Genomic DNA, 27,005 nt, shown 5'->3' on the forward strand with positions numbered 1-27,005 from the left:
GAAGATAAGTAAGCTAGCTAGTTGAAAGTAGAATGGCCCATTTTATTCTTCCCCTCACGTGCAAATAGGTTTCACGAGATAACGAATGACCTATAAATTATAATTTCTATTAACTCAATAATTTTGGGTGGAGAAATATTACAGCAGCTAACAAATGACTGTTAGCTTCTTTCCATCTTTACTGTTATTCAATAATGACTTCGACATTGAAGAAAAGCACTATGTAAAGATACAATCTTTTTAACTTTTGCATCTCGAACAGAGGAACTTAATTCATAAATAAAAAATGGAAACATTTGGTAGCAATGTATGAAAAAGAAATTAACAGAGCATGTATAACTACCAAAATGTCACCTTATAATAATACTACGGCACGCAAATGATAATACAGTAAAGCTGGCAAAATTACTGAAAATCAATAATTCTTACATTTTTCTACGGATGTTTCAGGCTATTTTGTGGTGACCGTGTTCTTTTAATCCTTTGCCTCACTTCTTACTGCATGTAAAACCTTTGGGTTTTTAAGTACTACACTGTCATAGAATTCAGTGGACGTCATGTAATAAGTATGGCATAATTGAAGTTCAGCCCTTTGCAGTACTGTGCTCATTTTTCGTCTTACTTTAGTAATTAATGTTTGATTCATTACACTAAACTGTCGCTCACAATAGAAACTGGAACTGGAACTGATAGCAGAAATGACACTAATTTCTTTAGTTCAATTCCGCAGTTTTTGTCCTGTTCTTCAGCATTATTAAAAAATTCCACTCAACGCATATCAATTCTGTCATTGTCATTACACACTTCTTTCACAAGACAAATATCATCATATAGTTCATCCATATTGATATCAAGTTGTAAATTTTCACATAGAATTATAACGCCATCCCATTGCATAGGTTGCTTCAAAGTGAGAATTCTCATCAGCTTGAAATCAGAATTATCAAAACCATACCACTTGTCTAAATATGACTGGCATTTGTCCATTAATATATTAACATCTCTTACAAACTTCCCTCTCTTGTTCTGTTCCATATTCTTCATTCTGTACATAACTATCTTCCCATAATATTTGTCGTCTCTTATATCGACGATTTTCTTTCTCAATGTTGTCATTACTTCATGGAGCCCTACTGAATATATGGTCGGCTTCTAACAACTTAGTGCTTTTATCGAAAATTTGCATGATGTTTAGGAGAAACAGATACACAAATTGAGGAAATGAGTTTTGTTCTTCGCCTTCAAAAGGTTTCCAAATGATTTTGGAACACTCGTCTTCTCCTAGTGACAGAAAATTTAATTTTAGTACTGGCCAGCTTAAGGCTTTGGTTTTTCTCAACCGACGCATGCGACGTGCGAGGTGCGCACAAATCCGAACTACACGAGAGATAGAGAGTGGTTTCTGTAACTGCGAGATGCGAGATCTGTGGCCCTCGCAGTTATAGAAACCACTCAAAACCACTCACTATCTCTCGTGTAGTCTGGATTTGTGCGAGGCGGGCTTCGCACGTCGCATGCGTCGGTTCAGAAAAACCAAGGCTTAAGAGAAGACGTTCGAGGGCAGGCAATAGGGACAACCATCTGGTTCGAACGTACCTTAACACTTCTTTGTATTCTAGATAGACAAATTCGAAAAATGATTCTGCTCTTTCTTTCTTTTGGCATATGCTGAAAACTCGCTAAATACAGACGTGTGCAAATTATTAGACTCAAACGATAATATATATACATATATATGATTCAAGTAACAGTCCACACTTGTGGAGTAACGGTCAGCGCGTCTGGCCGCGAAACAAGGTGGCCCGAGTTCGAATCCCGGTCCGGGCAAGTAACCTGGTTGAGGTTTTTTGCGGGGTTTTCCCTCAATCCAATACGAGCAAATGCTGGGTAACTTTCGGTGCTGGAACCCGGACTCATTTCACCGACATTATCACCTTCATATCATTCAGACGCTAAATAACCTAGATGTTGATACAGCGTCGTAAAATAACCCAAGAAAATAAATTCAAGTAACATTTATTCAACAAAACTCATTTATTACACACTGTTTGCAAGAACTAATACTTAGTATGAAACCCTTTGTTCTCCATCATCAATTTTATGCGGTTTGGCATGCTGTTCATGAGATTTTCACATTGTTTGTTGATGTCTTCATCCCTGTGCCATATTTGGGTAAGTGCTTCTATGAGGTCCCCCTTGGTGGTAATCGTCGTTTTCTCTATACGATAGATCAAACGTTTTCAATTGGATTTGCGTCTGGGCTGTTACCTGGCCACGGAAGGACGTCTACATTATTTTAAGCCAGAAAATTAGTTACTGATCTGGCTTTGTGGCACGGTGCTGTATCCTGCATGAAGACACATTCACCATCAGGGAACCAGTCCCTCATTTGTGGAAAAATTCGGGTTTTTAGGACGTTTTTGTATTGCTCCAGGCGCATAGAATCCTACAGAATTATTTTCTGATAATTATGAAAATGTAAAAAATGTGCTGCTGAGTCAAATAATTTGCACACGTCTGTACCTTTAATGCAAGAAGCTCCATATCAAAACCAAAACTTTTCATTCCACACTTGACACAGTTGTGTAATATGCGACACTTACAGTTAGCTGTGATTATGTTCGGCACACTCGTTTTCAGTTTTTGATAAACTGATGTATTCTTACCGAAGTTCACTGAAACATTGTCTGCAGCAAACGAAGAAATATTAGCAGCATTCAAATCATTACCTTCAATCACATTTAAAATTTGTTTGCTTATATTTTCGCTTGTTTCGTCGGCATCATCATAGAAATTCAGAAGACCAGTTTTGATTTCTCTGTTGAGAAGTACTGCACGATTACGGGAAACATTTTCAGGTTTTCATCATTGGAAGAGTCTGTAATAATAATAATAATAATAATAATAATAATAATAATAATAATAATAATAATAATAATCCGTGGCGCTACAGCCCGTGAAGGGCCTAGACCGACCAGCCGGCTGCTGGCCTCACGCCCACATGCCGAAGCAGAGGTGGACGATCACCCAACCGGAAGAGTCTGTAGCAACTGAAAAATATTTTGACCTCTTTTAAATATTAAATACGTTTTTCTTGTACTAGAGGCGCAATCACATTTTCCACAAGTATGGTGGATATAGTACGAGCACATTTCGGTTTCTTTGCGTTGCTAGAGTCCTTGAATAATAAACTAGATAATTATTAGAACAATCCACACTGTTGTAACTAATACGTTTAAATCCGTGATAAGTTGCTGAAGAGATAAGATCATCTTCTTTCGTAAAAGGTTCCTTAAAAAATTATGTGAGGACAGCACTTTGTTTTCTATGTTTCTCGTTACGTTGATGTTTAGAGGAATTCACGTGAGTAATCACAGCGCCGATACCCTCGAACTTAATTGAAAAACTATGACTGCAATCACTACATTCTGCTGCAAACTCACTTTTCTTTATTAACCAGTCATATGAATCTTTCCACTCATTATTACATGTACAATAACATTTCTTCTTCTTTTCTTTCGATCCCGAACTAGCCATGACAAAAACTAACTTGTTTCCACTCACATTGGCAACCATTCTGGGATGTATGGCAAGCTTACCAACCTCTTGTATTCTAACAGCTGAAGCAGAGCAAGCCAGCGTTAATTCGTTTGAGCAAAAAAAAAAAATAAATAAATAAATAAATAAAATAATAAAAAACGGGTTGACATAATTCCGGGAGATTTCAGGTTTCTCCGTGGAGACGGGAGATTGTATTTGATTCCGGGAGACTCCGGCCGGCAAGCTTATCACTGGCATATTCAGCCATGTTATAGGAGTGGAAGTTTTCAGTGGTTTTCATAAAACAACCATAGTCCACAAACTTTTTATTTGTGAAAACAGTCATAGTCCAGCCAGGACGATGATAACATTTACAAATATACCACTCCCATCACTTGAAACATTTATTCATACAGTTTTAAACTGTAGTAGATTGACAGTACTGCTTCTTACGTACGCGGCAAAAGCCACCCCGGAGAACAAATACTTCAGCACGTGAATGTTGTATTAGTTATGGACACATCTTTAAGTACAGAAGCAACCCTATAGAAAAAACGTATGCAACGAAAGGAGAAGAAGTAGGATATAATAAAGAAAAAGAGAATTAAAGGAGAGGCACACTTCAGCCACAACAGAGTATTTTCTTCTTAAAGCAACCATTGTCCACAGTTACCTACATTTACACAAGTATTTATATGGACCAATTTACATAGGTTGGATAAAAAGTTATGGCAACACTGCTGTCACGTGACGATGGTGCTTTCGAGAGCTGCCAGCTGTGTGGACATGAACAAGGACTGTTACATGAGTTAGTGCAGCCAGCGGCGACAATACTCTGTCAATCTACTGCAGTGTGCAGAACGTTGACTTTCATAGGGATAGTGGGAGCGATCTAAGACCACGTTTACAAGACTAGAGCAACGTTCCTGGATCAAAATTGAAGTGGCACGAGGTCATAGTGCACAAGAATATTTTCAGGGACTGCGCGAAGCATGTGCCGATGCAGCGTTGCCATATCACACAGTGGCATGATGGGTTTAAAGCGTTCCGGGAAGGCAGGACAACCTCCGTACAGGACGACCCCGCGTGGAGGACAACACAGTTCAACTCCTTGCTTCCCTGTTGGATGCTAATCGCCAATGGACTGCGTGGGAGTTAGCAGTGGAAGTCGGAGACTGTCACAAAACTGTGCACCACATTCTGCAAGACATTCTGAGTTACCGCAAAATTACAGGGCGTTGGATATCCCATGAAATTTCCGAGGTTTAACAATGGCACCGCTATGCAGTCGCACAGGCCTTGTTGGACTGGAACCAAAGGAAAGATGACGACTTTCTTGGACGAATCGTCGCAATGGATGAAACCTGGGCTCGCTCATACGAACCAACCAAACTTGAAACGTCAATCAAATGAATGGAAGCATCTAGGTTCTTCTCGTCCGAAGAAAGTGTGCCTTACACAAAGTGCTGTGAAGGTGATGTTCATTGTGGCGTGTGACATTGATGGGGTGGGTAATACTGCACCACGCTGTATCTCCAAGGCAGACGACAAACGCGGACTACAACTGCAGGTTCCTGCAGAACCACCTTCGTCCAGCCCTTCAGGAAAAAACGACACTTGGTGGTACAGAATACCATCATTCTTCATGATAATGCAAGGAGTCACACCGCTGCTTCTGTCAAGGATCTCTTACGCCGCTGGCAATGGGACATTCTGGAACATCCACAGTGTCTAACCCGATATGAGTCGATGCGATTACAATATTTTCACCAAAGTGAAAGAACCTCTGCAAGGAACCCGGTACAATACCAGAGATGAACTTATGCGTGCTATAGGGCGGTCAATACGGAACATCAACAAAGATGGACGCGCTGATGGTGTACGACGCCTTCCAAACATTTGGCAAAAGGTAATAAATAAGGGGGCGACTATATAGAAGGTACGTAAATGTTGTACCCCTGTGAATAAAGCAATGTCAGAAATATCGAACTGTTGCCATTACTTTTTATCCAGCCCTAGTAAGTTATAAATGTACTTCAGCTTTCCCAAGTTTCTACAACACCTTAAGAAATGACGTGACGACTTCCATAATTGAAGTGTCAACATCACCCATACCAGTTAGTTTTTTGTTTCTCCTGAAAATTTATGTTTTTGACTATTGTTGGTTTTTTTAATCTTCAATTGTTTGTAGCCTAAGCATCTGAAGTCTGATTAGTGTAATGTGTAGCTTATCGGCGATGTACGAAATGGAAGGGGAAAGGAACTGGCCACACTACCCCATTATCTCCTGGCATAGTTGACGATTGAGTGGTGCCTAGTTGGTATCACTTATGAGGTTCAGACCTGTCTTCCTACAGTTGACTAAACAAACAAAAAACAAGATAGATAGATGGATTTATTGAGTAATATTATACATACAGATGTTACATTATCGTAATTTTCTCTAAAATCCAGTGCACGGGTCTTCTGACCGTACGTGCTTTGTACCTAAAACAAGTCCTACTTTGCAGGTTTCACTCCCCTCACCTATGATTATATCAAACCACTCTCCAAAAGAACATACATACTAAAATAAAAATGGCACAACAAAACACATTATACAATATATCCTCACCTAAAACAGACATAAAAGTCTATAATTGGGTAGATACTATTATCCCTTCGTCAGTTCGTATCACAAACTTCCACAGCTGCACTCCTAATCTGTCTCGCCTTCAAGAGAAACAATCCAGTCTTTTGTTCGTATTCTCTATTCCCCATGAAGTCAAGACATGCAAGCAAACTCCTATTCTGACTTAGCATCGAGGGTGGTTGGTATTTTCTCCGTACTTGTTCCAATTCGACACACTGTAATAAACTATGTCTGTAGGAGTCCTTTTCTCTGCAAAGGGGACAAAGGCGCTCTCCTTCTTCGTTGACAATTTTATTACCCTTCCATGCCCCCAATCTTAGCCACACTAAACCTGCTCTATTGTCTTTGTTACAAGAATTTATGCAGTCACACCTCCCCCAGTTAAGCATGAGATCTGATTGTAAATGTAGTGAGGACTTTTCCGAACATTGGAGCTCAATCTCTTGCCTCTCGATATCAATTAATCGCATCTTCACATTACGCCATATATTCCTCCTGTTATTATCACCTCTATCCCACACCCATCCCATTCCTATATGATGCAGCCCTCTCTGCAGTTTATAAACCCACCCTTTTTCCCAACCCTCTCTTTGTTGAAGTTTGTAGCAAATCGACCGTAGAAGCGACTGATCCCCAAATATAATTTTTAACCAGTGTTTTATCACCCTAACTTTCATATGAATTATTTCGTTTTGAAGTCCAAACTCCTTTAGCACCCCTCAATTAGCTGTGCTTTGCCAATTCGAAGTATTCGTTTCAGGAAGTCCGTTTGTACCTTATTTAATTTTCCCGCATTTTTATAACCCCAAATTTCCGCCCCATACAACATAGATGAGCTGACCACAACTCCATATACTAGCTCCAATGTTGCTGCAGGAATATCTGGCACTTTAGTAATCAATTTCAATACCTCCACACTCTTTACCCCGAACTTGCGTTTCGTTATGTCAATATGCTTAGTCCATCTTCCGTTCATTGATAAAGTAACCCCTAAATATATGAAATGTTTCACATTTTCCTGTATGTGCCCGTCGTAAGTCCATGTCTCATCCATGCTATAAATAGATCCATTTTTTAAAGTAATTGTCTTGTTCTTGTTTTTTAACAGTCATGCCCCATTGACTACAATAATTCTCCATGCAGTAAAGTTCCTGTTGCAGTCCATTTATTGTTAGAGATATCAAAATCAGATCATCTGCACATAAGAGTGCACGTATGGAGATCCCGTCTAAAGTTGGAGCTTCAGATTCGATTTTATCGACCATCTCTGGTATGTCATTACGAATATATTAAAAAGAAGGGGTGAGAATATGCACCCTTGTCTGACCCCTCTACGGGTAGCCACATTTTCCGAAACTTTGTCACAATCGTACTTTACACACAACTCCACCTTCTCGTATATTGCTGATACAGCTTTAATCATTCTCGGCGAAATTCCTTTTTTCCACAGCTTCACGTTCTACCGAATCAAATGCTTTTTTAAGGTCTACAAATGCGCAATGCAGTTTTCCCCTCTTCTTCTGTGTTTTTTTTAGCCTTAATGTGTCCAAAACAAATATGTTATCTGTTGTACTGTAATCCTCTCTGAAACCAGCCTGAAATTTAGAGAGCCTATCATATTGAAGTATCCACTTCCTCTTATATAATTTTCCAGTATATTTTGCCCATTGCTGATAAAAGCGCCACCCCCCCCCCCTATAATTATCAGGTACCGACATGTTTCCCTTTTTGTAGAGTGGACATACAATTGTCGATGTCCATTCACTAGGATAACTTTCTGCCATAAAAATTTTGTTAAACATGTCCGTGATTTTACTTGTCGTTGCCTGTATATTAATACACCCTTTGAGAAATTCAGAAAGTATGCTGTCTATACCCGGTGCTTTGTTATTTTTTTAACTACTTATAGCTTTCGTCACCTCGTCAGTTGCAAATTCGCAATCTAACATCAATTTCTGGTACTAGCGGCATTGAATGCAAATTGAAGTCTACACCACGTAATTCCCCACCTCCCTTGTATACCCCTTGGAAGTGAATCTTCCATGCCTCTGGCGAGATGTTGTTTCCCACATATGGGCCCTTGCGCAATTTCTTCAGTGATCTCCATACCTCCGTCTCATGCGACCTGTCTGATTTCTCCTGCTATGTTACATTGCCAATGTGGCTTTTTTTCGAATACAATGACCTTATACAGCTTCCTACGTGCTACATATATTTCTCGATCCTCATCGCCCCCTAATCATCTAAAACCCCGCAATGCTTAATCCATTTCCCTTTTAGGTTTCCTACAATCATTGAACAAAGAACAATATATATATATATATATATATATATATATATATATATATATATATATATATATAATATGATTAAGTTTGAGCTCTCTATCATTACACATATTTTAAACACTTTTCATCCAACACAGGGCCAATCTTCGTCTAAAAGATTATATTATTGTTATTAATCGAGAAAAATCCTTTCCGGCGCCGGGAATCAAACCCGGACCCCCAGTTCTACGCACTGAGCGCTCTAACCACTGAGCTACTGCAAGGCTCAATCCAAAGCACCGGATCGAATTTTTCCCCTTTGGTATTTTCCCTTAGTGGCCTTACTCCATGTTCGACATATAAGTCAACAGTCATCACACTCATCACATAAGGAGAGCACTCTTTTGAGTGATTTGGTAGTCGGGACTCATATAGTGTTGGACGAATGATGTACGTAAAGAAAATGTTTTTGATCCTGCAGAATGATCTGTTATGGTTAACATTGGTTAGTCATTATTTTCTCCATTAATAACCAATGGTAACTATAACAGATAATTCTGTAGGACCAAAAAAATAATCTTTATGTTGTGTTATTGTGCATGTCACTTGAATTTTTTTAATGGGGTTATTTTACGGCACTGTATTATCATCTCAGTTTATTTAGCGTCTGAATGAAATAAAGGTGATAATGCCCTTGAAATGAGTCCGGGGTCCAGCACCGAAAGTTATCCAGCACTTGCTCGTATTGGGTTGAGGGAAACCCCTGAAAAATCTCAACCAGGTAACCCGCCCTGACCGGGATTCGAACCAGGGCCACCTGGTTTCGCGGTCAAACGCGCTGTTACTCCACAGATATGGACCATGTCACTTGAAAACTCGCTCAGTCCGTAGACTGGCGGATATAAAAATTGGCCCAGTCCTTTCATAAAAATGGACTTTACGCGTTTTGGGATTACACTCTTCAATAATTCTTTACATCGATTTTACTTTGTAATTGAATCAGTTACCTTATAGCCTATGATGTAAATGTTCTAGACTATTGCTTTCAAGTATTCTGTTGTATTTTTATTACTGCACAAAATGTGTTTCATTACAGCACAAATTGTGTATGACTGCACATTAACCCCCCCCCCCCCCCCTACATATTACTGTTATTCATTAAATGACACATTTCCGTCCCTATCTCAGAAACAGATGGGCCAGATTTAATATTTTGTTTAGGTTTAAGATTTAACATTCCATTAAAGTTATGTGTCTGAAGATAACGGGTGCAATTTGAAATTTAAAAGAGGGGATGGAGGGATAAAAGGGTGAAACATGAAATTCAATCAGCAGTAGTTTTGAACTTCCACCTCGAAAGCTAAGTCGATGTGTTTTTCGTCAAAATTGTGTCCCCTGCACATTTAAAAATAATTCGAGGTGAAAAGTTTTGAAATGAACATTACGATATAAGTCTTTGCTATATTTTTGTTATGTAATATTTATTTGAATTAAATAATTTTGCAATTCGTTATATTAAAGAGCTATTCCAAATACCTCAGGAGTTTAATATGTCTATGATCACTTGTGCTAACCCCAACCCGCTCATATCTGGTAAATACATTTTCATTTAGCCTATATAATCAGCAGTAAGTATGTATTAACTGCTTACCTGATATTTTGTTGAATAGAATAGAAGAACTTGTATAACACACATTAACAAAAGACGTGAATATACTATATTCTGCTGGTACTGTAGTCTATGAACTAGAACGTTATAATTTGAATTTCAAATGAAAATACGGTCGCTCATGTTTGGAGCAGAATTCGATTTGTTTGCCACCTACTGAGAAATTATTGAAGGAACGATCAATTATTGAAGACAGACTCCGTTAGATATCTCTCTATTTTCATGTATGAAATCTTCCAATGAGAATTGCACCCCCCTGGTCTTAAATTTAACTTTTGAGTAAATGCAAAAGCAAAGTTTGCAAAAAATCTGTAAATCCTAGTGTATTTCTTTTTACAATGTATTCTGGTTATTTTGTCCTTCGCTTGGTGCTTTTGAAGTTCTATTACAAACTTGTACTTATTTTTAATATTTTGATAATATATTTTATATTATAGTAAGTTTAGACACAAACTTACATACAAACTATCTCATTTTCCCCCAAAATATGTCTTACAGAATAAACACACGAAGCTCATATATTATGAAACATAATGACTGTAAAAAATTACACAAATGTTCCAGTATGGCTGAACAGCTGCATTAAAAAGAATTAAGTAAATTTAAGAAGAAAATAAATTTTACTGTTCATAACACCAATAATATTAGACGTTTTAATGTCAATAAAATATTATTTTCAAAATAGTATCCGCCTCAGCGTACCTAAGGAATGCTAAGATAACATTTTCAAACTATAGCCACTAAGAATTAATAAGCACTTTCTTTAACACTATCAAAATCACTAATCTTCATTGACTTCTTCGATTGTGTCGGAATAGATGTCTCGTACTGTTGAGGTTGTTGGAAGTGCAGTGTAAAAGGAATGAAATATATTTGGAACGAGCGGCAGCAGGTCCAATAAATCTTTCTTATTTTGAAAAGAAATTGGTACAGGACTCTGATATGAAACATGTAACTGGAGTAGATTACGTGATTGTACTTTTCGCCTGACATTCAGTGTCTTGAAATTTTTTGATGTATCAAATGTTTCTTTCAACAATACCATGCCACCATCCTTTGTAAATTTTAACTATTTCACATTTTTCCAGAGAAATCTTTCACCTTCTTCTGTAGTTTTTTTCATTTCGAGAGCATCTTTGAATAAGTAAGATTGGTCAAAAAAAACTTTTTGTATGCTACTGAGGAAATTTCAAGTGTTCTACACTGAAATTGATGCGCTGATTCCAGATCTGTAATCAGATTCATCACAGCACGTCAGGGTTTTGAGTTATGGGACTGTAGCATTAATTCTAAATCTTACTCTTCATTACATATCTATAGAGCCAGAGATATAAATTGAGTATATATGTTTGTAAATTGTTATATTACTTTATTTTAAATATATTTATGCGAAGATATATACACTTACAATATGTAGTAAGCACTAAAAACTCTGTTAAAAGTGCTTGAGACCTTTACTTTTCCGCATGTGGTTGATAGCTGTAGGAACCAGCAGAAATCACCCATCATGCTCGGACCGTATTGACCCTAATACCTGGATTCCATCGTTTATGTGTCCTGATGGAACCTCTCACCATGTTCATCACTTACAGCGCTGAAATTTGATGGAAAAAAGTCAAAGTGTGAACGAAGAAAGTGCATTTTTAAAGACATACAACAGCCTAGATTCTGAAATGCTCTATGCATGTTATATACTTTCCCAGCGTAATTATCAGCTCGATAATTTCCTAAAAACACTAGTACAAATGTGTCCCAAGCTTCGAGTTCAAAAACATTCAGTTTTGACCTGAGCGTAGTGTCACACATCATAATTAAAAATTAAAAATGTTATTATTTTAAAATTGTGACGTGATAGAAAAAACAGACTTCAGATCTGTAATCAGAACACTCAAATTAGGGTTGGTATACTTGTGTTTGTCCAGTAGCAAAATCACAATAAAATAAATAAAATGGATCTAAATGTAATTAAAAATGTAAAAATTAAAAATGTTATTATTTTAAAATTGTGACGTGATAGAAAAAACGGACTTCAGATCTGTAATCAGCACACTCAAATTAGGGTTGATATACTTGTTTTTTGTTCAGTAGCAAAATCACTGTAGACCAGTGATATTGAAGCAAGCCTGATTGAATCATTTCAATCACGTTGGATGGCTTCTTTTGCCTGTAAGTCGTGCAAGCTGCATTCAGTTATGAGGAATGTGGATTTTTATGTCACAGTTTTTCTTCTTTCCCTCAATTTAGGCATGATCGGAGTTGCACTCCATATGAGTGTGACCTTTTATAAAAAAATATTGTGACTCAATGTTTCAAGGTGTGGATGATTTTTCAGAACAGATACACACATAGCCAACATTTGAGAGTTTTTTGTACCCCTCCCTCATGTGCCTGAATATGTTATTACATGTTTCATATGAAAAGGCAGATTATAGAGAAATTTTGAAATGCAAGATGCAATTTGATTACCCCCCCCCTGGTCACCATCAACTTCACTCCACATAAAACATGTGACTTATCTGTCTTTACAGTTATGTACGGTCAAATTAAAAGTCCAAATTTGACGCTTGTAGAAAGCAACAGACGTGTTCAACATTGGTGTCTGTAAACATTGTAAGTCAAACTGTCATGTGACTTTGTGAATACGTTTGTCACGAATTGAATCGTAATAATTATTGTGCCTATTAAAATATCATGAAAGTGTTCTATGTGCAGATTGTAGCCCTGAACATAGGAAAAGATAACTGCCTCTTTGCTCATTGCAGCTGATTGTTAAAAGACTCAGTTGGAGGTACAATAATTCAAGATAAAAGAGGATTTCACTCTCCTCCAAACAAGAGTTCAGTATAAGAAAATGATGGGTAACAATCAGTGTTTGACTCCGGACTCAGTTCACAGCATTATCACCTTCATTCCATTTAGATGTTAAATAACCAGAGATATTGATACAGCATCGCAAAATAACCCACTGATTGCATATTCTTTGCCTTGAGATTTTGCAAGATATACTGTATCAGCCAGATCTTGATATTGCAATAGGGACGCTTATATTGCTGTCTTTCCATCTCCTGATAAACAATTCAGTTTCATCTTCAGGGTATCACATGTGTCATATCATCTACGAGTATTTTGGGATGCTTGATTCTTAGATTCAGTTCATGAAATAATTGTTCATGGACTGTGCGACTTACTGGCTTCGAATTTCCACAGTATCGATTTAGAAGGAAGAGATAGTCTCATTAAACGTTGCAAAAACACTTTTTGCATACAGGAACCATCGTCCATCAGTTCTCAATGGATATTTCGATATTAAACAATGTAGCTGTTTTGCCATAATCTTGCATAATGTTGGTAACGCACATGAATTATTCAAATGATATATGCAGCCATCAGATATGCAAAAATGTTGTTATTCTTGCTATGTGATACAGTATATTTGCCAAACTGCCAGTAAATTGTAAGTACTGTATTACAGGTCTACACGTGTCTTCATCTAGGGGTTGTGTAAAAGGGTATAAGTTCTGTACCAAACATGTATGTACAATTCCAGATCGTGTAAATGGATATAAGTACACTTATCTCCCTTTACTCAAACAAACATTAGCGTTTTGGTATTAATACCCTTTTTCACATATCTATATATACTTTTCTGAGTTGGATGGACTTAAGTCCCTTTACTAACTTGTTTTGCGTGTAGCATTTTCGCCTTGAAGTTCATTTCTTTAAATAGCCTACTGTTTTTATTTACACAGAATATTACTTTAATTGAGTTGTATGCCCATTAGTTTATTAAACATTATATTGAATTAGCCTAGAGCACATACTTCGAAAAATAACCAAGATTAATTTTATTCAAACTTTTTATTGAATTCGTACATACTAATTATGGATATGGCTATTAAGTAGTCCTAAGGAATATTTCATAATATAGATCAACTCTACAATATTATTTTGTCAAATTTTTACTCGGTGATTAGGAATGATGTTGCTAAAAATGTCTGTAGCAAAGGTATTAAATACTGTAATCTATCAGACGCATAATAAAATGAAGAAGAAAGGTTTTAACTTCTTCCCTTAAGTCTTGTATGATTATTTGTTTTGATTTTTTTCTAGTGGCGCTAGCGGCTTTTTTATGTTATTGTGTGCATAATTACACTGCAATTTTTTATTCTTTATGACATGGCGATATCGGTGTAAGAGAAAGCATTTTTCGTGGTGAAATTTCCGCGAACAAGAGTTAAATTATAGTGAGAGTTCAAAGACAAATTTTCAATTAACTGACTAGAAAAACGCAGATGAATGTTTCTTGTACAATGAACAGTGTACGGCCTCTTCTTTTTTTGCCGATCCTACCGTCACTGATCATCCTTACCTGTGCATAACAGAATGGCTAATGACTCAACTGGAGAAAGGTATCCTAACTTAATCTTTTAAGAGGTTGACGATTCTCCACACTTTCATCGTGAAGTTCAGTAAGTGAATGCGAACCTTCCTGGACGTTGGATCGGCTGAGGATTTTTTTAATGATGTTATGCCCTCCAAAATCGCCATATTTACCACCTAATTTGCGAATTATGTATGGAAGCCATTTATTTATCTACATCGTCACAGCAACTCTACAAATTGCGATAACGCATCTTTGACATAGTGCAATAAAATTGATGTGTAACTACATCTGTTCCGTCACCAATGGCACCCACATCAAACACCTGTAATGTTCATCTGAAAGTTATTAAGTATCAGTGTTTTTGTGTCATTACTGTTACGATAAATTAGTTTTTTTATAATGAATTATGTTTACTTTTGCACCTTCATTTCTAATTACGTTATACTAAGTCGAATAAACTAAAGCCAACAATTTTTATGCACTCTGTGTATTCCTCACTATCTGAGATAATGCAATTATAAGTTAATTATTAACTTTAAATATTAGATTTTTAAGTTATATAGAAAGTATCTTAATATACAGAGCGGCAAAGGATAAATCGGTTTTCCCGATCTCTGATCGGGTCAAAAACTCTGATAGAATTGGTATTCAACTCTTGTGGTGAATTTCGGTGAAATACGGAGAGCCTAAATAATAAAATCCACTCTCCTCACCTCCACAGTGAGGTCGCCTGGAATCTTTTAAGATGCGAAAGAAAGAGTGGTGCGCGGAAAGCAACGGAAAGCTACCTCATTTATCTTTTTCAAGAAAAACTGGAAACATGGCATGATGAGTTTTCTATCTTTCCCAAGAAATTTAACGACTACTGGACTATCCGCCTGATATCGCACTCGGCGAATATTCTTGAGAAGAATAAAGAAGTACGTATATAGTATTTGTGGACATAGAAAATGTGTTTGACAGAGTGGATTGGAATAAACTGATAGGAATCCTGAAGTATATATGTGTGTGGATCGGAAAGAGAGAAGGCTGTTCAGTAATCCTTAAATACAATAATTTGTCAAACTCGGGATAGGAGAAAAAATATCAGGAGGAAGTGAAATAGAGACACAAATACGACAAAGATGCCATTCCTCAACTATCCTGTCCAACATCAACTTAGAGGATTTAGTGAAGAAATGTTTTCAGAATATGTAAGGGATGATAATAGGAGGAAGAAGAATAAATTTCGTAAGATTTCCTGATCATATGGCGTTGTTAACAGAAGAAAGATAATACTAAGTCATATGCTATTGGAATTAAATGATAGCTGTGAGCACTATGGGATAAAGATAAATGCAAACAAGACGAAGACCATATTATCGGAAGAAAATTAAAGAAGGTAGACTTGCGAATACTAAATGAGACAGTAGAGTAAGTGGACACCTTCAAATACTTGGGTGTACTATAAGCAATAACATGAGCTGCTGCCAGGAAGTCAGAAGGACAGCAATGGCAAAGGAAGATTTAATAGAAAAAAGAGCATCTTCTGCGAACTTCTGGAAAAATAACTAAGGAAGAGACTATTGAAGTACTCTGTGTGTAGTGTGACATTGTAAGGAACAGAGACATGAACATTACGACGAAGTGAAAAGAAACGAATAGAAGCATTTGAACTGTGGATATGGAGAAGGATGGAGCGTGTGAAATGGGCAGACAGATTGAGAAATGAAGTTGTGTCGGAAAGGATGATACTGAAAATGATCAGGAAGAAGAAAAGGAATTGGTTGGATCACTGGCTGAGAAGAAACTGCCTTCTGAAAGGTCCATTGGAAGGAATGGTGAACGGGAGAAGAATTCAGGGCAGAAGATGATAGACAACTTAAATATTTATGGATCATATGCGGAGACTAAGAGGAAGGCAGAGAATAGGAAAGATTGTAGACTGCTGGGTTTGCAGTGAAAGACCTACCAGTTGGCAGAATACTATGAATTTATTATATACATGTCTACTGTTGCTTAGTCAACTGTCCGAAGACAGGTCTGAACCTGTGATACAAATAAGGAGGCAACTAAACCAGGAGATAATGGGGTAGGGTGGTTAGTTCCTTTCCCCCTCCATTGCATACATCGCTGACTACCTACATGTTACACTAGTCAGACTTCAGATAAATACAAACAATTATTGTTCTTCCTCTGACACATATCGTCAAGTGAGATTATGTAGACTACATACGTATCAGCCAGAAATTCAAACTCAGCTAACATGCTCAATTTATATCTCTGGCTTTACAGATATGTAATGAAGAGTAAGATTTAGAATTAATGTTACAGTCCCATAACTCAAAAACCTGACGTGCTGTGATGAATCTGATTACAGATCTGGAATCAGCGCATCAATTTCAGTTAAAGGACTTATTATCATATCTCAGTGGAATTTACATTAATCCATTTAAAACATATTTTAGAAATTGTATTATTTTCATTGAGAATTCACGGGATTTAGTATTTTGCATAAAATAATGTCACTAGTTGAAATGTTAAGTGTTATGTATTATTTAACGACGCTCGTAACTGCAGAGGTTACATCAGCGTCGCCGGATGTGCCGGAATTTTGTCCCGCAGGAGTTCTTTTACATGCCAGTAAACCACTAGTTGATACCTAACCACAAACATTATATGAAACCACTCTTAGTTGAAAACTTCAAATTTTGGAGATAGTGAATTTTGGAAAGAAAGCTCACGTAGCAACTTCCGACATTTTAAATTTGTTATAACACACATTGGAGTGATACTTCGTTTGTTGTACAAATACGTGTTCCTCCTAGCTGGGTATTGGGGGGGGGGGGGAGGCGTAACTAGGGAAATAAGAACCTCGAAAAATTGTAACATCATCTAGTCCTTGTGCTCCTCTTGCTCTCTTGTATTTTCTTGTTCTCCATGTTTTTCCTTTGTTCTCTTTGTCTTTCCCTCGTTCTCTATACTTACTCACTTATGGTTTTTAAGGAACCTGGAGGTTAATTGCCACCCTCACATAAGCCCGCCATCGGTTCCTATCCTGAGCAAGATTAATCCACTCTCTCCGTAATATCCCACCTCCCTCAAATCCATTTTAATATTATTCTCCCATCTAGGTTTCGGCCTCGCCAAAGGTCTTATTCCCTTCGGCCACGCAACTAACACTCTATGTGCATTTCTAGATTCGTCCATACGTGCTAAATGACCTGTCCATCTCAAACGTCTGCATTTAATGTTCCTAATTATGGCAGGTGAAGAATAAATTGCATGCAGTTCTGTTTTATATAACTTTCTCCATTCTCCTGTAACTTCATCCCTCTTAGCCCCAAATATTTTCCTAAACAACTTATTCTCAAACACCCTTAACCTCTGTCCCTCTCTCTAGGTGAGAATCCAAGTTTCACAACAGTACAGAACAACCGGTAATATAACGGTTTTATCAATTCTAACTTTCAGCTTTTTTGAGAGCAGACTTGATGATAAAACCTTTTCAACCGGATAATAACTAGCATTTACCATATTTATTCTGCGTTTAATTTTCTCCCGAGTATCATTTATATTTGTTACTGTTGTTCCAAGATATTTCAATTTTTTCCACTCCTTCAAAGGACAAATTTCAAATTTTTATATTTCTATTTCGTACAATATTCTCGTCACGAGACATAATCATATACTTTGTCTTTACGAGATTTACTTCCAAACCTATATCTTTACTTGCTCCAAGTAAAATTCCCGTGTTTTCCCTAATCGTTTGTGGATTTTCTCCTAATAAAGTCACGTCATCCGCATAAACAAGGAACTGATGCAACCCTTCAATTCCAAACTCTCTCTGTTATCGTGGACTTTCCTAATGGCATAATCTAGAGCGAAGTTAAAAAGTAAAGGTGATAGTGCATCTCCTTGCTTTAGCCCGCAGTGAATTGGAAACGCATCTGACAGAAATTGGCCTATACGGACTCTGGTGTACGTTTCACCGAGACACGTTTTAATTAATCGAACTAGTTTGTGTATTAAATAATTAAAAAAGAACAATGCTCTATTAGTCAAATTTGTAAACAATGAATTTTGAAATTTTGCGTAGAATATATGGTTTATGTGTAGGCCTACACAGGAATATCAAATAAAATAATGTATATTGCTAAAGAAAGTACATATTGCACTCGTATTTTATTACTTTAATTCAGTTATATAGGCGTTTCACTAAATCGTTGAATTTTTTCTTAAATCTCTTATATTTTATCTTCTGTACGAATACTTCGCATTGTATTCTTCACCTGACATAATGAGGACCATTAAATCCAGACGTTTAAGATGGGCATGGCATGTAGCACGTATGGGCGAATCCAGAAATGCAGATAGAGTGTTAGTTAGGAGACCGGAGGGAAAAAGACCTCTGGGAAGGCCGAGACGTAGATGGGAAGATGATATTTAAATTGAATTTGAAGGAGGTGGGATATGGTGATAGAGACTGGATTAATCTTGCTCAGGATAGGGACCAATGGCGGGCTTATGTGAGGGCGGCAATGAACCTCCGGGTTCCTTAAAAGCCAGTAAGTAAGTAAGTAAGTATACGAATACTTAAAAATGAAATCATCTGAATTGCTTCAATTTCCATTATAGATAACTATTTCATACAGCTTATTTCCAGATTTGTAATTCACATAATAATATCTGAATCATTATAGAAAATATGTATTATGCTGTATGCTTAATTTTCGACAAAACACAGATATGCCAGATGTACATGCATTACATTTAAATAACGGCAGAAGAGACTGAGCTGTACTGTGTACTTAACCTGTAAACTCTCTCCTCCACATTCAGCAACGTTGCCAAACGTCTAATATTGTAAACTTTAATAATACTTAAATATTGCAATTATAAAAACATTTTTAACGACGTTTTCTTTTCTTTATGACGTGAATAATAATCATCAGTTGAAATGATGGCACTTATACCCCTTACACCCTATATATCACTGTTCTATAATGCATTAAAACTTCATAAATATGCTGTATAAGCTGAAAACTGTCGTAATTTTCTGTTGAATAAAGAGAGGTTTACAGACGCTCTATGAGAATATTTTGTTAATATTCTTAAAGCTTTCTTCTTCCTTTTTAAGAATAATTTCATTTATGAGAGAACTTTTGCCACAAATAAAAATGTCATAACGAAAATTGCTTTCGAATAAAACAAAATAAATATTTCGCATAAAAAATAGAGATATTTTATCTATTTTTTATTTTTTTCTCATTAAAAATAAAACTCTGGATAACCTTCCGCTAACATAGACAATATGATCACTCCACTTTAATTTTCAATCTATATACACTACATTCCCAACAACTTCATAGATTCACAGCCTGAAGTCTTACGAATATTGTTTAGGCCTAAACTAAATATTAATCTCTGTGTTTTGTTGTTGTTCACAAAGAAGCTATTAGCTTTAAACCATGTTAAGACTAGATCAATGGTTACATTCGAAAGCAATAAAATTGCAATTCTTTAAAATTTTTCGCTTTTATAAAATAAGTTTGATCATCAGCCAAATTAATTGACTGATCATCAACATTATTATACAGTGTTTCTATAAATGATTTTTCCGATTACAAAGTTGAATAATTATCGCTAGGAGACACTTAGAAACATGATATTGGTATCAATGGAAAGAGAAACGCAAATATTTTTTGTTATCCATTCGGTTAAATCACATGTGCTACTCTTAGCCTAAATTAGTAAAAATTAGAAAACATGAAACTGGTATCAACAAAAACAGAAACTCCAACAATTTTTTTAATTTTTCACTGGAAAACATGAAACAGAAAGAGAAACATTTGGTTCACCACCATAAGTAAGTCACATGTGTTCAACGTGAGCTCCTGAGCTCCTTGTGTCACACGACACACATCAAGTCTGTAGTCAATTTCCTGCCAAACACGTTGTAGCATTTGTCCATCCACCAGTGCAATGACCTCTGTGATGCGGACACGAAGATCCTGAATGTAGGTGTTAGTGGTGGCTGATACATTTGTTTTATAAAACCCCACAGAAAAAATCACAAGGAGTAAGGTCCGGGGAACGTGGAGGCCAATGCAAACATTCTAAATCTTCACGGCCAGCACGTCCAATCCATCTCCTTCGGAGTCGTGTATTGAGTTCGTTTCTGACTTCTAAGTGGTACTGGGGTGATGCCCCATCCTGCTGAAACATAAGACTTTCGATGTCCTGCTTCAGCTGTCGAAGAAGCCATAACTGTAACATGTCTAGGTACGAATTACCTGTGACTGTCGCCTCGACAAAAAAGAAAGGGCCATACACCTTTTCACGGCTTATAGCACAAAACACGTTCACTTTGGGGGAGTCGCGTACATGTTCCACATAACTGTTAGGATTTTCCAAAGCCCATATCCTGACATTGTGTTGTGCATTTTTCCTGACAGATGGAAAGTGCCTTCGTCACTAAACACCAATGATTCGATGAAACCTTCAGTTTCCACTCTGAGTTGCATCTCCTCACAGAAAGACTGTTGCTTGGCTTTGTCGTCTGGTTTCAGAGCCTGCAACAATTGCAGACGTTATGGATAGAACTTCAAACGTTTCCGTAAAATCTTCCACACAGTTTGTTGGGGGATGTTTAATTCTCTACTGGCTTTTACGGTGGATTTCTGTGGACTTCGTATGGAACTCTCTCTCACACTCTCCACATTTGCCTCACTTACTGATGGACGACCGGTTGACTTCCGCTTACAGATGCATCCCCTCGTTTTGAAGTCAGCGTACCACTTACGAATATTGGGCCCACTGCGTAGATCAACATAAAAAGTTTTCTTCTAAAATTGCGTTATACAGTGACAACGGACTGGGATATGTCAAAATCTAGCACATAAAATGCCCTCGTGTCTTCTTTTGCAGTCATTTTTCTGTTATATCGTCTCCTAGCAACGAAATTTATATATATGCGAAAGGTTCATCAACATAACAAAAAATAATCCATTTTCTCTTTCCATTGATACCAATATCATGTTTCTATGTGTCTCCTAACGATAGTTATTCAAGTTTGTAATCAGAAAGATTATTTATAGTAACACTGTATAGTTAGTGTACGCCACTCCTGTAAATTATTGAAGGATCTAAGGGACAGGATTTTGGCCGTAGTGGTCTCGATGCATATCAGCCCTGGGACATTTGAGATAGTCGGACAGCCAATGTTTCTTCGCAGTTAGTCTGTTAAATGTAAAATTGTGCTCACTTTGAGCACATCCTTTAACTATGTACAAGGTGGGCAGACAACAGAGTGACCTGGTTTATGTGATGTAACGCCCCCCCACCAACTCTAGCGCCGTCTAATGGTCAAAGGGCGTGACCCAGAACGTTCAGTAAGTCGTCTCACAAACATTTTTTTAGCCTCTTCTCATTCACTGTCTTCTGCCCAAGGACAGGCCTTGGTAAAGGTTACTTATGTGCCTGGCACTGTAGGAAATTGCTGTGGAGTAACGGTTAGAGCGTCTGGCTGCGAAACCAGGTAGCCCGGGTTCGATTCCCGGTCGGGACAAGTTGCCTGGTTGAGGTTTTCCGGGGTTTCCCTCAACCCAATATGAGCAAATACTGAGTAACTGCCGATGCTGGACCTCGGACTCATTTCACCGGCATAATCACCTTCATCTCATTCAGACGCTAAATAACCTAAGCTGTTGATAAAGCGTCGTAAAATAACCTACTAAAATTGCTAAAATCTTTATCTTGGAAATGCCTTGGAATTAAATTATATTATGGATTATTTAACGACGCTCGCAATTGCCGAAGTTATATCAGCCGGTGTGCCGCAATTTTGTCCCGCAGGAGTTCTACATGCCAGTAAATCTGTAGGGATATCCTGAACTAGCACCAATAGATAGCGCACGTGTACTTTGAGGGATGCGCTTTGCGTGTGCATTAGTTATCCAGTATACAGGGTGATTCACGAGGAAAAGTAAAAAATTTAGGATTTGAATTCTCAAGTCATTCTGAGTAAAAAAGTTCATATGAATATTGGGCAGTTTTCGAATGGTTACGGAGATATGCCTCTTTGATTTCACAAATACTTGTGAGATTCCATTGTACTAACTCGTAATTAAAGACAGATAACGGACAAATTTGAACTTTATATTCACATATGCATACATACCTAATATTCTAGAAGTCGGAGTCGATGTTTTCGCACATTTTGAAAGGTACCTCCTTCTGCTTCAATGCACTGTTGCGCTCGGGCGTGAATCGCGCTCATCTCTCGGGAGAGTTGCACGTGGCTGTCTATATGCCGCATACAAAATACGGTCGATTAGCGCCTCTCTCGTTTCCCCGTTCCTTTGCTATACAAGTCTTTCATCCAACCCCATAGACAGTAAATACTCTTCGATATGGTACCCTTCTGTTCGGAAAGCGTCGTTCATTTTCAGCGACGGCACGCAAGGAACTTCCATCGCACAAACCATAAACATACACAATATCGGCGTATTCTGTAGTCGAACATTTACAAGGAATCTTGAAAAACACAACACTTCCGATAACTGTACCTGTATAACTACTGTACTGTAGGTAGCTGACTGAACTGCTGTGAACTGATAAGTGATAGTGTATTTGTGTTATGTGTTGGTTCTGTGTTATTACATCAGGCAAGGGCAGGCGATTGGATATTTGTAATATCCCACCACTCGGATTGTGAAGTGAACGGACTTCTCTTATCTACATCGCTCACAATCCAGATTTCAATGTTAGGTCATTCATCGGTGACCTTGTCTCAAGTCAGTAGCATATGGTAACGTCTGATTCACATTGGGGCGAGACATTTTACCAAGAAAATGCATCTAGCTCCGCCATCGTTCGAAAACGGACCTATGTTCATATGAACTTTTCCACTCAAAATGGCCTAAGATATCGTATACTAAATTGTTTACCTTTCCTCGTGAATCACCCTGTATAAACATTGAGGATTTACGTAGTGTACTAATATATTAAATACTCTTAAAAACAAATAAAAACGAAAAATTGTTGTGTTCCTATAGCCTATTTAAAAACCAGGGATAGCTTTTTGCCTTCAATTAGGTCCCGAAAGATTCGGAATATATTATACTTTCAACCTTAAAAAATATACCGGTAACTAATAATTAAATTGCGCCTCAGTATTAAACAAAAAGAACTTCTTGAAGTAAGGCATTGCTGGCTATAGTTTAATTTTGGAAGAGGGCAAAGAAAAATTGTAATAGAAATACTGTATATGCAACCTCGACAGCAAGTTACATTAGCTTAGATTATATTCAGTACTTGTAGAAGTCTCCGAAGTTTACACCTGCATTTTACAATGGGACGATACTAGGCCTACAGTATACTCTCGAATAACTGGGATGATTATTATCCAGGATGATCCGTAGTGAAAAAATATATAGGCCTATAAATAATATAGTCCATGTATAAAATAAGAAAGTAAGAGGACTTTAACTCCAAAAATCGATTTCGTGAATAATGCCTTTAATGTAGACTAACTGTTAAAAATCGCGTTTTAATTTAAAATTTTCAAAATTATCCTACATATTCAAAACTGCATGTCAACCTAAAAACGCAAGAATAACCGTGATACTACTTCGATCATATTTTATCATCCTATTAAAAATTTGCATTTCATCTTTCTGCAACTAGAGAAAGAATACGAGGAATTCAAGCCCGATAGTCCCTTCTATATATTTTATACGTGCACCTCGTTCTCAAAGTTCTCGTTTAGATTCATAAACATTCAATTTGCTCGTATCTACAGTATATTCTGCATAGCCTACTGCAGATTTCCTCATCCATCTCTTAAGGGGAATCGCTCAGTATTATACAAATTTACGCTATTATTTATTGTAAATTAAATTATTTATGAGATAAGAAAATACTGAATGAAATTAAGTTATACTAGATTATACAAAATAATATAAATTTAATTTTGATACGCACAGAAACCAATAAACGGGAGAACGTAACGAACTGTAGCATATGACATAATATAGCCCTACAAAATATTGTGCCGCATGGAACGTCCCTGCCATCTAACGGTAAAACTTCGCATAAGATATTCCTATTACCATGAGCGTGTCCCATTTAACCTCACTTAAACGCCATCGATTTATAGTATGGAGTAGTAGAAACTGGATGTGATCACTGGGAGAGCTGTATGCCCATCCAACCCGTCCCAAATACCTGCATTACTTAAATAAGAAATTCGCTGTGCGTGACTGAAGAAGGTGGCCATATTTTGTTAATGTGATGTAATTTGGAGACAATGGAGTGGGTTTCTGTGTCGCCAACAAAATAACATCAATCAATTAATCATGTTTATTTGTCAGAATTACATTTACGTAATTATAGACAGTCAATACAAACACAATGAAATTAAAATGTTAAAATTCCAAGTTTATATGGCTGTCAAAAAATAATACTACACACCTAATCTAACCTAACCTCTCACATAATACATCACACCTAACCAAACCTAACCTAACCTGTCACATAATACACACCTAATCTAACTTAACCTAACCTGTCACACAATACTACATAGCTGCAGTAACATTTCTTACGTTTAATATCATTTTGTTTGCTTATATTGCCAGCCCTGCTACGCGTTGTGTCGGGTGTCATCTGGTAGAAGTGGATCGTGATGACGGGAAGAAAATATGGTGACTCTCATAATTACATTTAGTTCGTTCAGTGTATGTTTTATGAAATATTAAATAATATGTTAATGTAGTGATAATTTCATATACAGGATGGAAGGTAAGGTAGTACATTACTTGTAGGATGTGATTCCTTGAAATATAACAAACAAAAAATATAATACCATTTTACTCGTTTTTGCCAGGTTTTTGAAGAAATAATACTTTTATGCCTACATTTCGATCGCGAATTTTACGAATACTGTTCAAAATACGGTTTAATTTCTTGTATAACAACAAAGAGAACGTTTGTTATGTTCACGTTGCAGCAGTATTTTAATTAGAAAATTAATTGATTTCGAATTAATCGATTGAAGAAACATTGATTGTCGGGTGACGTACACAATCTGGCATCGCTGTCCGGGCGGCAGACAGCTGGCCTAGTACTCGAAACTGATCAGCTGTTATATTTGCATTGCATTAGTGTGCAGATGGATGTACGGCGATACAGTTTAGTTTATTTCAAAACTACGAGATGCCAGAGTTCACAAATCGTGAGTACTTAGACATGATTCAGGCCGCGGAAGAAATTCGTAACAGTCAAGAAATACTAGCCAGAGTTAGTCACAATTGGACTAGAAGATGTGAAAGCCGCACGCACGTTGATGGTGGACATTTTGAACAGTACCTGTAATATGTGAGTGGAATGTGGTTTACAGAGTTTATTACTCTTTATTTCATTATTAACGCCCATAATTAGTGATTTGTAAAACAACAAACTGTAACGTTAATTACATTTTGTTCATAAAGTTACATCAGTTTTATTTTTTCATTAATTCTAACTGAAACTTCAATCCTAAGTGTTTTCACTAATTTGGACATATTTTCCTGATTTTCATGTTATTTCTTGTTATTGCTGTACGTATTTCTCGCTTACATTAAAATTATTACGCCATACTTAGTATTGAATTGTTACTGTATTGCATTGTAAGTTGATAATTCAGCATTCATTGTTGAACTGCGCCCGGACACGAACTATTTTGTTCATTCGGGTTATTAATTTACATTTTCTGACATTAAATTATGCAAACTAAACAAATAACAGTTATGTCCCTATCCGGAGTTTATGTAAGTCATTTTTGTACGAATATTTATCCCCAGATTAGATCGCGAAGTATTGCACCGAAGCTCAGTACATTTGAGCCGTTCAGAGCAGAAGTGGTGTAAGTCAAGAATGGGTAGTGAGGGTTGAAGTAAACATTCTGTAAAATACAGCGCAAAGGAGCAATTAATATTTACATTATTTAAACTATTAGTAGTCAGTGGATAGCAAGAACGGCGTATTAACTGCTACTTTGCGCTGTATTTTACAGAATTTTTACTTCAAGTCTCGTTATCCAATTTTTACTTACAACACGTTTGCTCTGAACGGCTCATTTATTTGCAGCACCTGCTGAAAGATACACGGTGGAAGGTAGTTGAACTTAACCCACCTCCTTCAAGTCGCTGACCGCATGGGGTGTGGGGTACTACTTATGCGGCGTTGAGACATCTTGCAATTTGCCGTTAGCGCTTTCGAAACACTTGTGATTATCTCACTGTCCTATAATCTTTTTATTTGACAAAACTTACTCTAAATAATGAGTTCTATGGCTTCTGTCAATTAATGAACTACCTTACCTTCCGCCCTGTATATATATAAAACAATAATTGTGTTGTGGCTGTGATAAAATTGTTGAAGACTGCTTTATAGCGTCATGTTGGCAATGATAAAAGTGTGCAATATTCGTTACATTGGCGGACCGATCTCGTTACGTTGGCGGATGGATGTTCTATATTTTCTCAGGTC

The 27,005-nt window shown here is 37.0% G+C and overlaps 1 protein-coding gene across 5 annotated transcripts in view; it reads left to right on the top strand.

Annotated features, from left to right (window-relative positions):
• LOC138696340 (DNA polymerase alpha catalytic subunit-like) overlaps positions 1-27,005 on the top strand; it is a 575,659-nt gene that overhangs the window by 206,416 nt on the left and 342,238 nt on the right. Inside the window, exon 18 of one of the 5 annotated variants that reach the window (XM_069821151.1) lies at positions 25,115-26,416. The exons of the other annotated variants lie outside the window; for them this stretch is intronic. The gene's annotated coding sequence lies outside the window, so the exon portion shown is untranslated. Of the gene's footprint in view, positions 1-25,114; positions 26,417-27,005 lie in introns of those variants that run through there. 5 annotated transcript variants of the gene reach the window in all.

The sequence above is a fragment of the Periplaneta americana genome, chromosome 3 (assembly GCF_040183065.1).
Source record: "Periplaneta americana isolate PAMFEO1 chromosome 3, P.americana_PAMFEO1_priV1, whole genome shotgun sequence".
NCBI classification, from domain to species: Eukaryota; Metazoa; Arthropoda; class Insecta; order Blattodea; family Blattidae; genus Periplaneta; species Periplaneta americana.